This window comes from Zingiber officinale, chromosome 10A, assembly GCF_018446385.1.
Source record: "Zingiber officinale cultivar Zhangliang chromosome 10A, Zo_v1.1, whole genome shotgun sequence".
Taxonomy (NCBI): Eukaryota; Viridiplantae; Streptophyta; class Magnoliopsida; order Zingiberales; family Zingiberaceae; genus Zingiber; species Zingiber officinale.
In genome coordinates, this window is record NC_056004.1 from 93334422 (window position 1) to 93356298 (window position 21877).

Consider the following 21877-nt stretch of genomic DNA (forward strand, 5'->3'; position numbering starts at 1 on the left):
GCCACGTGCCCAGCGTCCATCGATTCAACGTTCGGATAGGATCACATACTTTTACCTAAAATTTTAATATGACCATTCAAGACTTTGTCAAACATATTAAGATTATGGTCCAAGCTAAAGGATATGGAAATTTCCAAAAACACAATATAAAAATTGATATAATTTCCTTGGAAAAACAATGACTTAGATTAATAATAGTTTTAAAATGCAAATCAATGATATCATTAAAGCTCTTACTTCAAGAGAAATTTCTTTCCTTAAACCAAGGGATTTATCTTCAAAAACCCTAGCAGGGCTAGAATGGACTATTAATCTAGAAACACAACCACAAACTTTACAACCAACATACTCAATAATATATAATGATAGGCACAGAAGCCTTCTAGTAAGGTTTAATGACTATAAACTTTCCACGTCACAAAATGAAGAAAATGAAGAAGATGATAATAACTTCAATCTGATGAATTATGAAGAAGAAAATACTTCAATTGAAGATACCCTTCACACTTTACGAAAATTTGGTAAAAAACATCTTCAAACTGTTAAACACCTACTATACCAAGAAACTAACCATAATAGAAATTATATGTCTCAACAAGACACACAAGAAACATAGCAATATTCCTTTGATGACTTAGATGAATTCATATATTTGCCAGCAGAAATGACAACATATTTAACCTCATAAGATTTTGTAGAACTCAAGAAATTTGATAAACAAAAAAAAACTTGACAAAGATTGAAAATTATATTGGGATGAAGAGTGGAATATAATTGCTAGAAAACAATCTAAGGACACAAATCTTATGAATCCAATAGAATCCACGACTACATCTGTGACATCAAGACCACTGATAGTCTAATATCCAGAAAGTTCTATGACAATTATGGATTACATATATGTTCATCCTCCTAGAACAGAAATAACCCTTTACACAAAAAACAATCCATACTTCGAACTATAGGAAAAAGGAGGTCCCTCAGAGATTAGTTATTTTGGAAAATTCTATCCTACTAAACATAGATGAGTGTGATGATCCTTATATGTATGATACCTACTTAGAACAATATATTATCTTTGTTAAAAGAGATTACTAGGCTAGACATGAAACAACATCTTTAATTTTTGTTACACTATCCATATACTTTTAATAGCTAGAGATGCTAATACAGGCCTTGACATAAGGCAACGAGAAGCCATGAGGGACTTAGAACAACTTCAACTATTTAGTTGGAATTGAATCAAATCTTTTTGTAATGATTTCTTAGTACTTACAATAGTTTCATGAAACTACTATAATTCTAAATTAGGTAAAAAGTTATTTAGCAAATTATTAGAAGACTTAGGCAAAGAAATCCATAAAGTACGAATGAATATGAAAGTAGCACCTCAATATGATAACATTGGGGTACGAATTCAACACATTATCTCTATACTTAAGGAGAAATGTACATATATCCTAATTAAAAAAAACTTTAAAGCCAAAAATATGATTTTTTGTAGCTAAATCTATACTCCCTAATAATAAGGGCTACAACAACATAGACATAGACAAAGAAGCAGGCCTTTCAGGTTTGTTATACAATCCAAACCAAAATTTAAACCCAAGAAATCTTATTACCTATGAAAAAGCAAGGCGAGGAAACCTTACTTAAACAAAGACAAACATATCAAAAAATTTAAACCTAAGAAAACATATACAAATTAGATAACTTGTTTTGCCTATAATGAACTAAAACACTTATCGTTCACATGTCCAAACAGGAAAAACTTATACATGAGAAGTTAAATTAGTCTCTTGTTCTAACTTAGACTTAATAGAAATACAAGAATATGTTTCTGATACTTTATTTATTTATTTATTTTATTAAAGGTAGATCCTCTACATTAACGAACCCCTTAGAGCTGGCCCCATGGATATGGAGGGAGGTTCATGCAGGTACATAGATGTTGAGTGCATGGTGGGATCGATCATGTCGGGCATCACCCAGGGGGATCGATCCCTGACCATTACACCAGAGTTACCATGTGCTCATCGTCTATACTACACCCTGGGGACTTTATTTATTTATTTTATTGTTTCTACAGAGGATATGGAAGAAATAACTATCTCTTCTGATTACAAACTCATGAATTCATCCCTAAATATTCCATATAACTTAGCAGAAAAATAAGAAACAACTAGTAACAATTTTCAACAAGAAATTGATGACTTAACAAACCAGTGGGATGCCCTATTCATACTAGAGGACATGAACTTAATGTTCTCCCAATATAGACCTTAAAACACAATAATAGTCAGACCAGAACTACTAGAATGACCCATTACTTGACAATAAAAATAGAAATGAATAATGTTCCCTATTTTCTATATGATTTTTATCCATTCATTGATAAAAGAGAAAACTTGTAAACTCTATAGAAAACACGTTTGTAACATATGACTACAATAGATTTTCAATATTACCATTTCCGAAATGTTCTCCTAGAAATCAGAGTATCGATTTTGGAAACTCGACTTAATTTGCCGGAAGCTGAATTGGCTAGTCTTAAATAACCTCCTACTCTTCTAGACTGAGGAAAATGCCTTATGATCAATGAACCTACTTCAAATAGTGACTTAGTTTTCATCAAAATCTCTAGTATTTGTAACATAGGACCAATTATAGACATACGTGTCCGATGTTTGGTTAATATACATGACCATGAATTCACTTTACATGCTTTTCTTAATAATGGAGCCACTAATTTCATTATTGATGAAGCCACCATCCTCTCTATTTTACCTCCAACACTTATTAAAGCTGCCACTCAACCATTGATCAATACCTAACTTGACGACCAAAAACTCTCTTATGATTATATAATAACTGTGATACATTCAGTTCCTCTCTTTTTCTCTTGAAACTTTGGATTAAATATTTGCTCCACCCTAATATACACTTAATCTTAAGACTTAATTTTATTATTTCTCATGATCGGACTTTATTACTTATGAAAAACTATGCACTTTTTCTGTTTAATCCTGTTATCTCCCCTATTGTCTCAGATTATCCTTCTACCATACAAAAGCGTGGTGAGACACTCCTTCAACTCCAACTACTAATTCTAATGTTCCGTCTACTGCTATTATTCACATTGCTCCTACTATATTTAGCAATGTCTCATGTCAATGCTCAATTAAACACTCAAGTAAGAGCTCTTGTCTAATAACACCAGAATTCTCGTGTACTTTAGCCATCCAAGAATTACAAGAAAACTAGAAGTACTTGGTTGTACAAGCCTTTACCTAGAAGAAACTTTCACAAATAAAGACTTAGTACCCTATAAATAGATATTCTAGAAGACCTATTGTCTTCAACATCTATCTTCACTTGATCATACACAACCAAATTTGGATTCTTTGATCTCCAAATTAGAAAAATTAGAAATCATAGGTGAAAACCTCACAAAATATTATAAAATTTATTGCAAGTTAGCAATAGTAAACCCAGATCTTATCATAAAGGCTCAAGACTTAAGATATATCAATTGGGAAATAGAGGAATGTATAATGCATATCAAGAAATTGTTCGATCAAAAGAAATTTAGATATCTCCACAATGATATGATATTGCCCACTTTGGGCCTAAGTCCTCATGGTTTTATTTTTGGACTCTACCCAAAAAGTCTCATACCAATGGAGATATCTTTCCCTTATAAACCCATGATCTTTCACATGTGTTTTTAATGTGGGACTTTGTTTGCAACCTTTCAACCTAACAATCTCACCCTCAAACGAAGGACCATAGCTAGACTTCCCACGTTCGATCCTCGACCCACCATGTCTTTCTGCCCCTTAGTCCACCCGACCTACTAGGACTTCCTTACCTAGCCACAACTAGGACTTCCTTTCCTAGTCACAACTAGGACTTCCTGCCTAGTGTCTAGTCCTCTTGATTCGGACATGGGAGCCCTTACTTCCATTGTCCGAGATCAATATTCTACTCACATGGCTCAATTAGACCATACCTTTTGTGCACAGTCGACGGTTAGACCTTCTGGCAGCCCGGGCTCTAATACCAATTATTGGATCAAAAGGAATTTAAATATCTCCACAATGACATTATATTGTCCACTTTAGGTCTAAGCACTCATGATTTTATTTTTGGACTCTACCCAAAAGGTCTTATATTAATGGAGATATATTTCCCTTATAAACTCATGATCTTTCCCATGTGTTTTTAATGTGAGACTTTTTTTGCAACCTAACAGAAACTACTTAACCTTGAAACCATTCAAAGATCCACCTCTAGAAATACGAGTTTGGACTTCATAGTAAATAAATGATCTAAACAAAAAAGTAGGCAATCCAGAATAATTTTTAATTACAAAAGACTAAATGACAATTGTTAGGAAGATGACTATAAGATACCTGACAGAGATCAACTTCTAAACAAAATATAAGACTCAAAATGGTACTCAAAATTTCATATAAAATCAGGATTTTGATAAGTTAAAATGCGCCCTGATTCAATTGAATAGACAGTCTTCTTATGCCCAGAAGGATATTTTGAATAGTTAGTCATGCTAGATTTAAGGTAGCACCTCAAATTTTTTAACAAAAAAAATAGATGACATCTTTAGGAATGTTTAAATGTGTATACATTAATGATATTTTAGTCTTCTCTAAGACTAAGGATGAGCACCATGCCCACCTATATATGATTTTTAATTTATTTGAGAAATACGATCTTATAGTATTCCATAAAGAGATGAAACTAGGGACCAAATATGTTGAATTTCTTGAAATAGAAATTGGACAGGGGAAAATATCACTTTAACCTCACATTACTTAAATACTGACTTTTCCTGATAAAATGGAGGATGCAAAGACTCTTAGGGTGTGTTTGGTTCAATTTATCATGTATAATCTTGGTTATGTGATTACCTGGTAATCACATAACTAAGGTTATGAGGAATAAAACATAACTAAATGTTGTTTGGTTCAATGTAGGTAATGCAACAAAAACTTATTTGTTTGAAGGTTTTAATGAATAACCTAGTTTAATATTTTACTATATTACCCTTAGTTACAAAAACCAACTATAATAATAATAATAATAATAATAATAATAATAATATATTATTATTATTATTATTATTATTATTATTATTATTATTATTATTTAAACTCTACATTTATTTTTTACTTTTTCTTTTTCACTTTCTCTTTTTCACGTTTTCTTTATTTTTATATATTTTTTTAATTTTTTTAATTTTGTTTGCTTTTTTGATGTTTTTTATTGGTTTTAGTTTTTTTTTTACTTTTTTAGTTTTTAGTTTTTTAGTTTTTTACTATTTTTTATTTTATTATTATTTTAATTATTTTTCATTTTTTTTATTTTAATTATTTTTTTTACTTTTAACGTTTTTTTTAATTTTTTTAAATATTTTTTACTTTTTTTAAAAAATTTTTTCTATTTTTTTTCTCATTTTTTATGGTTTTTTATATTTTTAATGTTTTTTTTTAAAGTTTTTTACAATTTTTTATTTTTTTAAATTTTTTTAATGTTTTTTATTTTATTATTTTATTTTTTTCTTTACGTTTTTCTTTTTTGTCACATTTTTCTCTTATTCGAGGGTATTTTGGGTAAAAAAATTTGTTAATCCCGGAATCAAGAAAAACCTCAGTTTTCCGATTCCTGGTTGCATGCCCCTTTTGCTGACGTGTGGGACATGGAACATTACTCGGGAATCATCGATCACCTAAACCAAACAGAGTTTTTGTTGATAACCTTGGATGGATTGTTGGTGCAACATCCCTCAGGTCAAGGCTGACCTGGTTGACCAAGCTTTAGTCTTGGTTTGTGTTTCGATGTTTGACAATGCAAGGTTGATTAAAGAAGAGTCAAGTAGGTCAAGGATGACCAGATACTTGACTGGGAAGTCCTAACTGGGAAGCTAGGTAGGAGGAAAATCCTGGTGAGTGAAGCCAGGTGAAAGACCTAGTGAGTGAAGCTAGGCAATTGGGAAGTCCTAGTGAGTGAAGCTAGGCAGGAGGAAAATCCTGGTGAGTAAAGCCAGGTGAAAGACCTAGTGAGTGAAGCTAGGCAATTGGAAAGTTCTGGTGAGTGAAGCCAGGCAGGAGGAAAATCCTAGTGAGTGAAGCCAGGTGAAAGACCTAGTGAGTGAAGCTAGGCAATTGGGAAAGTTTTGGTGAGTGAAGCCAGGCAAGAGAAATCCAGATGGGTCAAGGTTGACCAGACATCTGGTGAGAGTCCAAGTAGGTCAAAGGATTGACCGGATATTTGGCACGAGGAAGAAAAGTCCAAGTAGGTCAGAGGGATTGACCGGATACTTGGCAAGAAGAGAAAAGTCCAAGTGGGTCAAAGGGATTGACCAGACACTTGGTGAGAGAGTCCTAGCTGGTCAAGGGTGACCGGATGCTAGGTCTTATGTACCAATAAGTCATGGTTGACTAGATGTTGGTTTATGGGGCTTTGGACTTGGTTTTAGGCAAAAACCAAGATCTGGATTGATCAGCCGATTGATCCAGCAGATCTGAATTGATCAGCCGATTGATCCAGCAGATTTGGATTGATCAGCCGATTGATCCAGCAGATTTGGATCGATTAGTGGATCGATCCAACAGATCTGGATCGATCAGTGGATCAATCCAGAAGATCTGGATCGATCGGCCGATCGATCCGGTGAGTCCCTGCGAACAGAACCCCTCTGGATCGATCGGTGGATCGATCCAGAGGTCCCAATCGATCAGTGGATCGATTGGGACGCTGCTGCTTCACGCGATAAGCACTGGATCAATTCGTGGATCAATCCAGGCGTTTTTCCAGAGCACAGAGGCGCTCTGGATCGATCCGTGGATCGATCCAAAGTCTCCCCGATCGATTGGGAGCATTCCAATCGATCGGGATTCGACCGTTAGCGTCGATTTAAGCCGCAGGCATTCATTTCCTTCGGTATTGCTTCCACGACAAAGCTCAGATCTTCGCCAGCACCTCCATAGCTCTCTCCAAGCTCCAGATCGCCAGTTCTTGAAGATTCTTGGAGGCTTTTCCAAGTCAAGAGGTGGATCAAAAACAAGAAGAAGAAGTTAGGGTTAGGGTTTTTATTGCACATCTTGTAAGCTTTTGCTTATCTTGTATTTCCCTTTCTTCTTCTTGTATTGAGAGTGTTGTAGGGCTTCTCCGCCTTTGGTAGTTACCATAAAGGAGTGTCATTCATAGTGGAGGGTGCGTGAGTAGGTGTGGATCCTTGGACTAGTCACCTCTTGTGAGGTGGATACCAAGTAAACCATCCTTCTTAGCGTTGTATGTTTTTGTTTCTTATATTTCTGCTGCATACCATCGAAGAAACGAGCAACGCCGACGACGAGCACGCGAAGAGCTATTCACCCCCCTCTAGCTACTTTTCGGTCCTAACAAGTGGTATCAGAGCGAGGTCGCTCTTTACCGGAATCATCGCCGGAAGGGGCAAACAAAACAAGCAAAGCTAGAGGGTGAAGAAGTTGAAGCAAATTCATCAAAAGTCAAAGATTTCAAGAAGCTCAACTTCAAGATACAATTCCAAGATGGACTTGGATTTGACACAAGGGTGGCTCCACCGTACACATCCACAAGCTTCGATTCTTGGAAATCAAGAATCGAAAATTTTCTTATGATGGAGATAGAGCAATGGTTTGCTCTAATGGAAGGCTTCAAAGCTCCAACAAACTCCAAGGGCAAGCTTCTCAAGAAAAGCAAATGGAGCTTGGAGAAAATTCAAAGGAGCGAGGCAAATGATAAAGTGACCAAGCTTTTGGTCAACTTATTGCCTAGCCACATTTTGGCTCAAATCGGAGAATTCAACGATGCCAAGGAGCTTTGGAGCAAATTGGCAACAATCCATGAAGAACCCTCCATTGTACCGAATCAAGAGGAATCCAAAGAGGGTGACTCATTGGAGCAAGATCAAGAGGAGGACTCCGAAGTTGAGAGATGCTCAACTTCCGAAGAAGAGGAAGTCCAAGAAGCTTCATCCTCAAAGGAGTGCAATCAAAAGAGTAAGGAAGGAGCATATTCCTTGTTTCATGTACAAGAGGATGAAGAAGAAGGTGAAGCCTCCACCTCTAGGATTGAGGGGGAGCAATCTTCATTGACACCGGAGCAAGAGCAAGAAGAATCCTCCACATCCGGGTCAAGAGAAGATGAGGATAAAGAAGCTTCCACCTCCGCAAGTCAAGCAAAATCGAATGGAGGAATATCTTCGGATCAAGAGGAAGCTTCTACCTCCGGATCAAAAGGAGAAGATGCCACCCCTACAAGCAAAGGTATAAATATTTCAATTAATAATAAAAATCATATTATATGCTTTGAATGTAGGGAACATGAGCACTACAAGAGCAAGTGCCCCAAATTGGCCAAGAAGAAGGGTCAAGTGACACAAAAGGGCAAGGAGAAACCCAAGGAGACCACCCCCGGGACAAAGAAGAGCAAGGAGCACATTGTGTGCTTCTTGTGTCAACAAAAAGGGCAGTACCGAAGTCAATGCCCCAAGGGGAAGAAGATGGTCAAGGCTCAAGGAGGCACTAGTCAAGGGGGAGCCTCCAAGGTAAAGAAGAAGGTAATATTTATTGAGCCTACCCCTTTACGTTATGGTAAAAAGCATGATAGTTCTAATTTTTATCATTTTAATGCAATCTACCATAAGAATAGAAAGCATGAGGGCATTAAGGAAAAACATGTGACCCTACATGCCAAGACTACCCAACCTAAGGTTAGGAAGGTAGATAGACATTTGGGCAAGAACACTAAGGATAATAGATACAAGCCCAAGAATAAAAATGCTCATGGATCAAATGAAAAATCAAATACTAAGGACTTAGTGAGGGAAAATCAAGTCTTGAGGTCAAGACTTGATAAATTAGAAAAGACCCTAAAAAGATTGGAAAATATCCTATTAGGGAAAAATGAGCATAACCTAGGTTTAGGGGTACAAAAGCCATCAAATGGCCATAGAGGTTTGGGATACAAACCCAAAGCAAAAAAGGATGTGCCTAGTTATCATAGGGTTCCATACAGTTATGGAACAAACCCTAAGTCTAGAGGTCAAGTCAAGGATACAAGGGAAGATATCCCTAGAAGTATCTTTGCAACCAAAGTGACTAAGACTTCTAAGAAGTCTAAGAAAGTCACTAACAAGGCCACAAGGGAGGCTATCCCTAGAGTTGACCTAGAAAATGTGACCAAGGCTTCTAAGAAGCCCAACAAGGTCACTAGGAAGGTATCTAGGGAAGTTATCCCTAGTGAGTACCTAGAGCATCCAAGGAGCACCAATATGTGTTGGGTTCCTAGGAGCATCTTCTCTACCCCATAGATGGGTTAGAGAGTGTCAACTCCGATTAAAAGGGTAGTTAACCCAACTTTGAGGAAATTGACACTCAAGGAGCATTTTCAAGGTTTTTGTTAACCTTTGAAAATGAAATGGAATTATTATTTACTCCTTGAAAGAGTAAAATGTGCCTAATGGTGGAAAAATTGATTTTATCTTAAAATGGCATAAATTGGGAAAACCTAGAGAAATACCAAGTTGGGATTTTGGTATTCTCTTAGAAATTTAAGGCAATCCGGGCCTTGATTTATGTGATTACTCTTGAGGAAAAATGGAATATGCCAACATTTGAGGATATACTTAATTTTTAAGTGGCATAAACAAATCAAGAGAAATAGAAATGTCAATTTAGGTTTTGGCATTTCTTTGAAGCATTTAGGGCAATCTAGGTTTAACGTTTTAAGTTAAAACAAGTGGTATTTTTTGAGTTAGCTAAGTGGTTAAGGATACTTAGAAAGGTAATCTAGGTATATTTTATTTATGCTAAACCTTGCCATGATTGTTTGCCCATTATATGCCATGGCATCATGTTTTATTTATTTTTTTTGTTTTATTATGAAAAATCCAAAAATACCATGTCATGACATTCATACATCATGTAGTTATAGGATATTTTCTTTTGAAAATTATTTCCTTTTGATGTATGCCATAACATAATCATGCATTAAGTTTAATTCCTTGTAATTAAGGACAAATGACATTTAACAACACTTATTAATAAGTGACATCCTAGGTGGATGTCTAATATCTCTAAAATGCCTAGATAGATATGCATGATCCCTAGAATAGGGCAAAACCAAAATCTCACATCTCACAAGGACTATAAGGTGACTTGTATGTGTTTTAGTGCACATTAGATACAAGTGAGATGTTAGGAAGATGAATAAAACTCATGATGTTGATTTAGTGCACTCCTTTGAGTTTTAGGTTCATTAAAACACATAGTTATGTGTTTTTCCCATCATTGGGAAAGCTAATGTACAAGTCATGTGCATTAAGCCCAAGGAATGTGATGGGATATTGGTTTTGAAAATTATTTTAAAAGGCTTTTGGAAAACCTTGGTGAAGACTATCTTTTGATAGTAATCACCATTGAATAGTTAGACACAAACTTGAAGAAAACGCTAAAGTTTTAGCAAGTTTTCAAGCTTGTGTTAATCTTTGAAAATATGATGTATTTTCATAGAAAACTATTTTTTCCATGATAAAGTATGCCCTAAATAATGTCTACACGAAATTTCATGATTTTTGAATTTTTATAGAATTTTCTAGGGGTTTCTGAAGTTGGCTGAATTTGAAATTCAGCAACTATCAGAGCTCCGATCGATCCATGGATCGATTGGAGATCTGGATCGATCGGTGGATCGATTCAGAAGGCATTTCTCACGAGCAGAAGCTCGCTGGATCGATCAGCCGATCGATCTACACATCTTGAATCGATCAGTGGATCGATTCAGCAAGGTTCAATCGATTGGAACCCAACTCCAATCGATCCAAGTTACTGATTTTGGCTGAGAAGGTCTGATTTCAGCATCTTTGAACCTATTTTAGTCTAGGTAACCATTCCAAACCCCTGAAAATACATGTGTATACATAAAACGGGTGTTTTCGTGTGGAAAACAAGGATGGATTGGTTAAGGAAGGCTAAGTTGAAGTTTAGGTTGAGGTTTGTTTCAAATTTTGAATATTTGAACCTCAAAACTTCTAAAATTGGGTTTCCTAAAGTTTTAGGGATTCCAAGTCATTGTTGGTGCAATGACAGAAGTTACCACCATGTCTTTAGGAGGAGGGACTCTTTAAAGATATAAAAATTATTTTTCATGAACCTTGGAAGGTGGTTAACCTTCCGTTAAGAACATGCTCAAGGTTGAGCGTTTGAACTTTAATGGGGAGTGGATATCCTCATTGTTCGAGTGGTTTCAAGTGGATAATGCTCAAGGATGGGCATTTGCCTACATTGGGGGAGAATGTAGGGTTAAGGATAATGAAGGGTATGTGATCTTCATTATCGTGTTGATCACAACGAGTGAAGCTGTGAACAACGATGAGCAACTCTTCAGGGGGAGAGTTTTCAACAAGTGAATTTGTTGATGTGTGCCCAAAAATGGGGCATGGTTTAATGTGTGCCAATAGGGGGAGAATGAAAGGGAGTAAGTTAGGCTTTTATTACCTAGAGGGAGTTTGCCCTCTTAGGGGGAGAATGAAGGGCTTAACTTATGTTTTCATTACCTAGTGGCATGAAGAAGGTTTAGGCTATGGGATTAGCCTAACTTACATGTAGTATTGTAAGTGATAGTGTTGGTATTGTCAAACATCAAAAAGGGGGAGATTGTTGGAGCAACATCCCTCCGGTCAAGGCTGACCTGGTTGACCAAGCTTGAGTCTTGGTTTGGGTTTCGATGTTTGACAATGCAAGGTTGATTAAAGAAGAGTCAAGTAGGTCAAGGATGACCGGATACTTGACTGGGAAGTCCTAACTGGGAAGCTAGGCAGGAGGAAAATCCTGGTGAGTGAAGCCAGGTGAAAGACCTAGTGAGTGAAGCTAGGCAATTGGGAAGTCCTAGTGAGTGAAGCTAGGCAGGAGGAAAATCCTGGTGAGTGAAGCCAGGTGAAAGACCTAGTGAGTGAAGCTAGGCAATTGGAAAGTTCTGGTGAGTGAAGCCAGGCAGGAGGAAAATCCTGGTGAGTGAAGCCAAGTGAAAGACCTAGTGAGTGAAGCTAGGCAATTGGGAAAGTTTTGGTGAGTGAAGCCAGGCAAGAGAAATCCAAATGGGTCAAGGTTGACCAGACATCTGGTGAGAGTCCAAGTAGGTCAAAGGGATTGACTGGATACTTGGCACGAGGAAGAAAAGTCCAAGTAGGTCAGAGGGATTGACCGGATACTTGGCAAGAAGAGAAAAGTCCAAGTGGGTCAAAGGGATTGACCAGACACTTGGTGAGAGAGTCTTAGCTGGTCAAGGGTGATCGGATGCTAGGTCTTATGTACCAATAAGTCATGGTTGACTAGATGTTGGTTTAGGGGGCTTTGGACTTGGTTTTAGGCAAAAACCAAGATCTGGATTGATCAGCCGATTGATCCAGCAGATCTGAATTGATCAGCCGATTGATCCAGCAGATTTGGATTGATCAGCCGATTGATCCAGCAGATTTGGATCGATCAGTGGATCGATCCAACAGATCTGGATCGATCCAGAAGATCTGGATTGATCGGCCGATCGATCCGGTGAGTCCCTGCGAACAGAACCCCTCTGGATCGATCGGTGGATCGATCCAGAGGTCCCAATCGATCAGTGGATCGATTGGGACGCTGCTGCTTCACACGATAAGCACTGGATCGATCCGTGGATCGATCCAGGCGTTTTTCCAGAGCACAAAGGCGCTCTGGATCGATCCGTGGATCGATCCAAAGTCTCCTCGATCGATTGGGAGCATTCCAATCGATCGGGATTCGACCGTTAGCGTCGATTTAAGCCGCAGGCGTTCATTTCCTTCGGTATTGCTTCCACGACAAAGCTCAGATCTTCGCCAGCACCTCCATAGCTCTCTCCAAGCTCCAGATCGCCAGTTCATGAAGATTCTTGGAGGCTTTTCCAAGTCAAGAGGCGGATCAAAAACAAGAAGAAGAAGTTAGGGTTAGGGTTTTTATTGCACATCTTGTAAGCTTTTGCTTATCTTGTATTTCCCTTTCTTCTTCTTGTATTGAGAGTGTTGTAGGGCTTCTCCGCCTTTGTTAGTTACCATAAAGGAGTGTCATTCATAGTGGAGGGTGCGTGAGTAGGTGTGGATCCTTGGACTAGTCACCTCTTGTGAGGTGGATACTAAGTAAACCATCCTTGTTAGCGTTGTATGTTTTTGTTTCTTATATTTCCGCTGCATACCATCGAAGAAACGAGCAACACCGACGACGAGCACGCGAAGAGCTATTCACCCCCCCTCTAGCTACTTTTCGGTCCCAACAATAACCAAGGTTATCAAGAATAATCCCCAACCAAACGCACCCTTAGAGCATTTTTTGAACTGCTTAACTATGCTTAACATTACTTTGAGAACATAAGAAAAATTAGTGGACTACTATACAACAAAACTTCGAATATAGGATAAAAATATTTCAATCAACAGAATATTGAGTTAGTAAAATAAATCAAAAAAATGGTCAAAAATATCTTAGTCCTAACCCTTCCGTTAGATAATGGTTACATAGTAATAGAAACTAATGGGTGTGAATTTAGATGGGGAAGAGTTCTATTAAAAAAAACTTCTAAATATGATCCCAAAACTTCCGAAGCATTATGCAAACTGTTGATACCCTAAGGTAGTTTTGATGTGATCAAACAAGTTAAGTTAGGTCTTGTTGTGTTTAACCCTGTGTCTAAGTGTGCAGGAACTTAGGAGCATAGGTAGTCGAGCAAAAGACACAGCTAGTGAGAAGGACGACACGAGAGAGAGCCGACGGGCTCGGTGCGTCTGAGGGACAAGGTGTTGCAGAAGAGTACACCGGTAGACGAGAAGGGAGCGCGTGGTGTTTCCGATGGACGAGAAGCCAGAGCATAAGATTGCTCAAGGAGAAAAAGTTGTAGCTGTCCGAAGGATGAAAAATTGTGGAAGAGTACGCTGGTGGACGAGAAGGAAGCAAGTAGTGATTCCGAGGGATGAGAAGTCAGAGCGGAAGTTTGCTAGAGAAGGTCGAAAGTTGAGTTCGGGTGAGCCCTATTCTGGATAGCCGAAATCACCTAAGCGATCGTTGCCGGAGTGGAAGACCCGGACCGATACGAGCAGAATCGGGGCAAGAGACCAGGACCAAAAATCAGCAAAAGTTGATTTCTGGTGCTCGGGGTGCTCGGACCAGTCCGGCGCGACCGAAACCATTCCGGGCATTTAAAACCTGAATTTTATCCAGATTGACATGACATTTGACCGTTGCATCAGGGACATATTTCTATCCCATTCCAGGCGCCCTGAGCAGGGCTATATAAGTAGTCTTGCTCCCAGAAGCTAACAACAAGAAGAAACCGTGAAATAACACTTATGCGCTTTTTCTGTTTAGCTTTCTGATTCTGTGCGTTCATTGCTATAAGAGGCTTCTCCGCCCAAAGGAGATTTTTAGTATGCTTTTTCATTTGCCTTGGATTAACAACCTCTCTGATTGTAACCAAGTAAATCCACTAAGCCTCGACTTTCTGATTCATTATTTCTTTCTATGTTTATGCAAGTGTTTTAATTAAGTTACAAATTCGAGAAAGGTCTTTTTGTTTTATTTTTATGCAAGGACTATTCACCCTCTCTAGCCGGCTGCCAACGGTCCTAACAAGTGGTATTAGAGTCAAGACGCTTCAGCAGGACTAACTATCGAATGAAGCACACGAGATGGCCGGACCAAGCATCTACCCACCAAAGTTCGAGGGGGAGTTTGTGAGCTAAAAAAAGAGAATGGAGGTATTTTTCAAAATAAATTTCAATTTATTGTTAATGATAGAATTTGGTTTTGAAGCACACGAGGGCATGGAAAAGTATCAATGGACGAAGAAGGAACAAACCGACTTTGTGACAAATGACAAAGCAGAGTTTCATCTACTGAGCGTCCTACCGCTATAAGAAGTCAACTGGATCAGAGCTTACGAGTCCGCCAAGGAGCTCTGGGAAAAATTCTTAGAACTTCACAAAGGAACCTCGGAGGTGAAACTTGCGAGACGAGACTTACTTCATAACCAGATTAGCAACCTCTGATTCGAAGAAAATGAAACTATAGAACATCTTCACTCGAGGATCAAGGAGTTCATCACTGGACTTTTGAATCTTGGAGAAAAGGTAAGCAATCAAGATTCGCCAAGATACGCTCTTAATGCATTCTCTAGAATTACTAAATGGGCATTATTAGTAGATGCCTACTATATCTCTAAGGATTTAGAATTTGTTACCTTAGAAGAGTTATTTTCAATTTTGAAATCCATGAAACAAGATGTGCAGATTCAAAGAAGGAGCCAAAGCACAATATTGTCTTTAAGGAAAAAAATGGATGAACAAGATTCAGAATCCTCTCTCGACGATGATGAAACGACAATGATGGTAAGGTGATTTAAAAAATTATTTAAATCTAGAAAAAATAACTATCTGAAGGGTAGAAAGAAAAGAAAAATCAAATGCTACTACTGCAATGAAAAAGGGCATGTTAAGGACAATTTCCCTAAGTTGAAGAACAAGGACAAGGGCAAGAACAAGAAGCTTGTCCAATCTAACAAGTACAAGACGCTAAAAGCTACGTGGGATGAAATGTCATCCGAATCAGAGATTGAGGCTTTCTCTGAACTTGCGTTAATGGTAAGCCATCAAGAAAATAAACATGAAGCAAGCTCGTCCGAAATGAGCATCTAGAGCATCGATGAAGGGGGAGCTACATCGGATGAAAGCAGTAGTTCATGGGGAGCTACGGATGATGGAATTGACAAGGTAAGTCAGGTACAATCTCTGCCTCCTGATAAATTATTCAAGTTTGTCAAATTATTGTCAAAGAATTGCTATAAGCTAGAAAAAGAAAATCAAGAGTTAAAATTAATTCTAGCCAAATTTTGTCCATTAGAAGAATTTGACAAAATAAAATTAGAAAATGATAATTTGCAAAAAGAAATAAGGAACTTAAAAAATCATACATGCTCATATAATACAAGTATTAGAAAATTTAATGGTCTAAATTGGTACCTTAATTACCATAAGGGGCAGATTAGGAAAATTTCTCAGAAATATATTCCTAAAAGATTTTTAATCAACTCAGTTGGAAGGAATCTATATTGGGTTCCAAAATCATTCTTGGACTAAAACTTTAAAGTTAGGGCTTTAAGAGAGTAGATTAAATGATTGATTTCCTTAAGAGATTTTGTCTAGAAAGTGGTTGTTACTTCAATAACCAAGAAGACCTAATGCCTCGCCACAACCTGGAAGTCAATTAATGAAATAAAATATTTAATTGACTAACTGATAAAGTATTTAATTGTAATTAATGCTTTAAATAGTTACTCAAATAATTTTTTTTACTTAGATTTTTTTTTTCAAAACTTAAAGTTTCTAAAATTATTTACGTTGCAAATTTTTTTAAGTGATATCAAAATTATTTTCAATTTTTTCCAAAGTTTTAAAAAACTTGATAAGTTTTTCAAAATGTTAGAAAATCAGAGTTTTTTTAACTATTTTTTTTATTTTTAAAAAGTTACCCTTAGATTTTTTTTTGAGGCACCCCATTTTTTATGTGATCAAAGGGGGAAAGGGAAAGATTAAGTCTAGGGGGAGTTAGCTTAACTCTTTTCAATTTTTGCACTTTATTGTAAAATTTATTTCTTTTACTTTATGTTGGTTTACCCTAAATTAACTTGGGTTGCTCACATCAAAAAGAAGGAGATTGTTGGTACCCCAAGGTAGTTTTGATGTGATCAAACAAGTTAAGTTAGGTTCTATTGTGTTTAACCCTGTGTCTAAGTGTGCAGGAACTTAGGAGCACAAGAAGTCGAGCGAAAAACGTAGCTAGCGAGAAGGACGACATGAGAGAGAGCCGACGGGATCGGTGCGTCTAAGGGATGAGGTGCTATGAAAGAGTACACCGACGGACGAGAAGGGAGCGTCCGGTGTTTTTGAAGGGAGAGAAGTTAGAGCGAAAGATTACTCAAGGAACAAAAGACGTAGCTATCCGACGGACGAAAAGCTGTGGAAGAGTACACTGGCGGACGAGAAGGAAGAGAGCAATGATTCCAAGGGACGAGAAGCCGGAGCGGAAGTTTACTCGAGAAGACTGGAAGTTGGATTCGGGTAAGCCCTATTCCGGATGGCCAAAATCACCCAAGCGAGTGGAGCGAGAGCGAAAAACCCGGACTGATGTGAGCAGAACCGGAGTAGGAGACTGAGACAAAAAATCAGCAAAAGTTGATTTCTGGTGCTCGGGGCGCCCGGACTAGTCCGGGGTGCTCGAAACCTGAATTTCATCCAGATCAACGTGGCATTTGACCATTACATCAGGAATAAATTTCTATCCCATTCCAGATGCCTGGAACCCTTCTAGGTGCCCCGAGTAGGGCTGTATAAGTAACCCTGCTCCCAAAAGCTAATAACAACAAGAAACTGTGAAACAACACTTGTACACTTTTTCTGTTTAGCTTTTTGATTCTGTGCATTCATTGCTATAAGAGGCTTCTCCACCCAGAGGAGATTTTTAGTGCACTTTTTCATCTATCTTGGATTAACAATCTCCCCGGTTGTAACCAAGTAAATCCGCTGAGCCTCGACTTTCTGATTCATTATTTCTTTCTATGTTTGTGCAAGTGTTTTAATTAAGTTATAAGTTCGAGAAAGGTCGTTTTATTTTGGTTTTGTGCAGGGGCTATTCAACCCCCTCTAGTTGGCCGCCAAGGGTCCTAACACAAAATGCTTCAGGAAAATACAAGGAAAAAAGTCAATTAAATTCTCTAGATTATAAAATTTTAGTAGTAATCTATTGTCTTGATGCATTTATATTTTTTTATCTACAATAAACAATAAATTACTATTAGAACTTATTGTAAAATAATTGTTAAATATAGTCAACAAAAAGAGGGATTAAGAAAGACTTTATCCACCAAAAGATGGCTTAAGTTTATAAATACAATTATAAATTGAGGATTAAGAATTCAATTGGAACATATTAAGGAAATAAATAATTTCCTAGCGGATACCTTGTCCAAACTTTTACATCAACTTATATTACAGGATATATGGATCAATAAAAGAAGGTGAGAACCTTTACCATTAAAATAATAAAATTTGGAAACCAAGAACTTTAACAATTTACAAGACATGAGGATCAATTTCATTTTCCCTCAAAGAGATAAACTTGACACATGCCTTCTTACTTAACTTTGGCTGAACTTCAAAAGAGGCAACTTAAAGCAAAAGTTGTCATTATTAGAATTTGAGGGATGTCCTAAGGCAATCGCCTTACATTTTTTTTAAAATTTATTTGATAAGTATATATTTACTATTTGAGTGCATATTATATGTTTGATTATATTAAATTCATTTACTGAATGTCCGTAATATAATTCATAACATGAGAGAATTTGTGATTGTATCGTAACTAGTGATTATCTCTATATGTGCAATTATAAATCTATTAAAATTTCCCTAGTTATCGAATTGATGCATTCGGACATCATCAACTTGTAAGACTAGCACGAGTTATACTTCCTGGTTCAGCCAAGCAGCTATTTTCTCATTAGCTGGAGACATTGGGATGTCAAGAGTTAAACATGGATGCTAGTTATGGTAATTAGTTCATTAGAGTGACTCACTGTAAGACTTCATACAGTTCTCTACATATATATAGATATGTCTGTGAAGTTCTTACTGTAGCACAAGTGCAAGTTTCCTTCGACTTGAGGTATACAAGTCATCTTGGTCATGAAGACTTATACTTTGATATCTTAAGCAAACATCTCATTGAGGTGTGGACTCGGGATGATTGGGTATAAGTTGAAGTGACCTAAGGTGTTTGGATAGTCCACATAGGATTCATCGCTCCTTGCAAAGAGACATATACCCTATGGTCACCCATTAAGATTATTACTCAAAGTTTTTGACCAAAGCATCACATGTTAAGAGTGTGAGACTCTTGTACACATGCACAAGTAATTTAAATTCATAGAATGAGGAAGTATTACTTAGGCTAGGTGTGACGTAATCAACCTAGTGGGGACAAGACACATAGACCATGTCCTGAATCAAGTGGATATAAGATGAGTGAAAGGAATGAGGCATGAGTCACTGTAGCTGCTGAAGGGTTTAGAATTAATTCTAAGATCAACTATGATTTTTTGACTAGCTAGGATCATGATGTACTACTAGGTGCCACTCATGATTGTTCTATAATTAAGTAGTTAATTATGGATGACCAAGATAAATTGGGAACCTATTGAGTCACACGTACTAACAAGTCTCTAAAAGACGTAGAACAAGTTAAAGAATAAGATTCTTAAATCAAGAGATAAATGTTTGGTTAGACCATACGTAAAAAAAAATATGAAAATATTTGTCACAATGGAAGCGTGGATGTGCCAAATCTCTTATAGAAGAGTTGGACCATATTTGGTTTAATCATGAATTAGTCATGAACCAACTTGGTTTAGTTGTGAACCAAACCAAGGGGTTAATGTGCTAATTTTTGGTTAAGGGATAATGAGTTGGATTTGGACTTTCTAATCCAACTCATTAATGAGGGCTATATATTAATATGGTTGAGAAGAAATTATACATATGAGATCATTGATTTGTAAGGTTTTTGGAAAACCTTAAGTCAATTTCTCTTCTCCTCTCCCTCTCCCCTCTCTCTTTATCGCCACCGACAAGGGGAAGCCCTTCCCCTTGTTGCCGTGACCACCACAAGGGAGAAAACTCTCCCTTTTGTGCTTCTCTTCTTCTTCCTCTTGATCCCTCTTCTTCGCTCATGGCTAGTAACTTCCAAAGGAGAGACTTGTACTCAAGGAGTTGTTTTGAGGAGCTCGACGTGGATACGAATAGAGGTGAGGTTCGACAACGTCGCTACGGTTGATGCCCTTTTCGTTACAGGTCATCCGTAAGGTACACCTAGCGTAAATTTACTTTCCGTAAAAATTTAATTATGCGATCATGTTTGGCATATTGTATCCTTATATGCATGTGGTGCGTATGATGTAATACTTTAGGAATTATTATTGCTTTATTTTTCGCTGTGCATGTTTACGAAACGTATTTTAGCACATACCACATCGGGCATATCCTAACAGTCGTCACTTTAGAACAACAAATTTAAGAGGCAATACTCCTAAGATTATCCACTACTATTCTAGAAGACATTTTTACATACGTTCATAATATGACAGAAAATCAACTTTCCAGACCTTTTTAGACTCATGTGAGTTACTTAAAAAACTTCACATCAGTCCTCCAGAAGACATGACAATAGTATATAAAGTAGAATTTAGTTATAAGTTAAAATGTCAAAATCTCTTCAAATCTTGTGTCAACCCAATGAATTATAGGTATCAGTGTCAACTACTTTACCCTTTTAGAAAGGCAAATATTGATTACGAAAAATATATTCCTCATAATTTCAAAGGAAGACTAATCACTCCATTTACATTAATGGATTATGAGCTTCTACATAAACATTTGATACATGACTTAGATTTCGTCAAACACTTTCCATAGAAACTGGGCAATATTATAGCCCAGGCCCTTGAAAAGAGATTTTTGTAATCTGTAAATTTGAAAGTTTTGAAGTGCGCTGGAATTTTGTTTTGTTTAAATTTCCCTGTACAAAAAAAATTATACAAGAACATAACTATTCCTAGCAACCTGCATATTCGATCAAGCATGTGTTTGATCAATCAAGCAATTTCTTGAATAATCAAATCACACCTTGATAGAATTACAAGATCGCTGGACTCTTGTGTTCGTATTGAAAATTGATACGCAAAATCGATACAAAGAAAAATGAAACTAGATACGCAGCGAAATTAAAGATCTAGTTGTACCTTTCTTCGTAGCTAAAGACCTCTTGATCTTCTGCCATATTCCTCTCCTTTTCTTGGACGTCGTGTGAGTGACGATCTACCAAGACAACTAGATGGCCTTGGCCTTTCTCTTTCTTTTCTTTATCTTTCTTACACTTGTTAATACTTCTAATAAAAGAATACTTCTTTAAAAACTGAAATGTTTAAACAAATTCTAACTTTGAAATGCATAAACAAAAATTTACATACTATGCTAATCAAAATTCTGCATATTATACTAATCAAGATTCTGCATTCTATGATACACTATTTCTGCATACTATGCAAACATAAATTTTGCACTATAATATTTAACCAAACTGCACTATAATCTTTTTCTTTAAAAACTGCACTATAAGTTCCACCAAAAATCTGCACTACAAGTTCCACAAAAAATCTGCACTATAAATTCAACCAAAAATCTGCACTACAAATTCCACCAAAAATCTGCACTACAAGTTCCACAAAAAATCTGCACTATAAATTCCACCAAAAATCTGCACTACAAATTCCACCAAAAATCTGCACTATAAACTTTAAAGAAATCTGTACCATAAGCTCTTAAGAAATCTGCACTACAAGCTCTAAAGAAATCTGCTCTAAAGAAATCTGCATTTTAAGCTCTAAGAAATCTGCACTACAAGCTTAATTAAAATCTGCACTATAAACTTACATAAAAATCTGTACTATAAGCTTAATTGAAATCTGCACTATAGGCTTAATTAAAATCTGCACTATAAGCTTAAATAAAAATCTGCACTATAAGCTTAATTAAAAATTTACACTATAAGCTTAATTAAAAATCTGCACTATAGGCTTAATTAAAATCTACACTATAAGCTTAATTAAAAATCTGCACTATAATCTTAATTAAAATATGCACTATAGGCTTAATTAAAAATCTGCACTACAAGCTTAATTAAAATCTGCACTATAAGCCTACATAAAAATCTACACTATA